Here is a 1,775-nt window from a genome sequence, read left to right as displayed (position 1 = left end):
TGTGAGTTTATTAGTAAATTATAATCACTCTGAACCAACAGGCTCGTACCGTCTGCATATAACTGGCATACAATTTACATACTACTATGCAACTTTTCACTAAATAAGCTAACAAGGTCACCTCCAGGTGAATTGGAGAATAGGATTACAATGTTGCAAGAGAGAAGTCAGCAGGAGAAAGTTTGACTGAAGAAACTAAAACAATAAAGTTCCAAAGAGGAAGCCAGAAAAGGCACAGTTTTCCAAAGTGTTTCCACTGAAGTAACAATTGGCTAATGTACTACGAGTGTTCTTGTTACACAAGGAAAAAAAGCAAAATAGGTGGAGGACAGGGAGCAAATTATCTGTGCAATGGTCTGTGCAATTTTATTGCAGTGAAATTTAATGAAATGCAATGAACAAAAAACAAAGAAAGAAAAAAATTCAGGTTGTACATGATCCAATGGGATAGTGCCAAGAGAATTAGACTGTAATTTTCAGCCTGAATGATAAACTAACTTTTTATTATTTTTATTAGCAAATATAGTAAAATGCTTTAGAATTTAGCAATCGTTTTTTGCTCTTATTTATCACAGAAAAAGGAAAGCATATTTTCTCCCCTTTATTGACTCATACAGTATATGTGTGTATAACTAACGTTCAAGTCTCTTGAAGGTAAACACAATTCATCCCAGCGTCTTTCAAAGAACAACCACACGGTGATTGTGTCTGTCACTGAGAACAAAAATATACATTAATAAATAAAAACCTGGAATGTAATTTCAGCCCACTGAAGATAAAACACCCCTCTGGTCGGCGTTGGGAGGGGTCAAGGCGGTGCCACGTGTGGCAGAGAGGCTGATGAAGGGCTCAAGGCTCTCTGACAACTTATTTTTGGTGGGTTTATCCGTCAACCCTGTTGATTCCATTAGCCGGGACCTGACAGTGAGTGGCTGTACTCCAAGCTCTATCAGTCTCCCATCAGATGCTAGCGAGAAAGGAGGGGAGAATGAGAGAGATGGAGAAATAGAATGTAAGAGAGGGAGAGGGGTAAATAATGGCTGGCCCTTTTACTGTATGAATCCTCCATAAAACACTGCTGCCTGTGATAACTGTATCAAACATTTGAAACTGATAATATGCATAGACAGTAATGAGATTACTGGCAGTATAATAATCTTGGGAGCAAATTTCACCCATGAATATGATGACACTGACAGAGGAAAAAAAAATAAATTGAGGAGTACGATGACGACAGCCATTATGCTAGCATTAGAGACCAGAAGTATTATTCTGTCCCTGCTTGAAGTGGGTCAAAGCCCTAATGCCTTCTTTGTGGATGTGACAAAGTGTAAAGCTGCTGCCACTGCCTTGCCTTGTTATACCCCTTTCCCACGCACAGCTACATAAATCTCTTCCTCATTTACCGCTCACGCCATTGAAATTCAATTCCCTTGAAACTGGTTCTAAAAAAGATGCTTCGGGTCCGGCAAGTTATCGGTTTAGGCTATAGGCATTCCGATTTATGCCGTGCTGAATTACATCTGTGGAAATGGGAATGGGGTCAGACTGTTATATTTCATGTTTAAACCAAAGCTCATATTTTTGTCTGAGCTTCTTCACTTCCCTTCTGTCTTTATAAAAGGGACTGAATACTGGAATTTACTCCAAGTCTGAAATTACTTTTTTTTTCCCCCTCTCCCCTCTGCTGCTTCCTTTTGCTGCTCTCAGTCCATCAGCCTTGACTTATTAGTTGAATTTCCCTTCAGAATGTTCCAGGGATGGATCTTTCCAAC

The sequence above is a fragment of the Pundamilia nyererei genome, unplaced genomic scaffold (assembly GCF_000239375.1).
Source record: "Pundamilia nyererei isolate P.nyererei 1_Seehausen unplaced genomic scaffold, PunNye1.0 scaffold00030, whole genome shotgun sequence".
NCBI classification, from domain to species: domain Eukaryota; kingdom Metazoa; phylum Chordata; class Actinopteri; order Cichliformes; family Cichlidae; genus Pundamilia; species Pundamilia nyererei.
The sequence above is the reverse complement of the archived record's forward strand: the minus strand, read 5'-3'. Positions refer to the sequence as shown.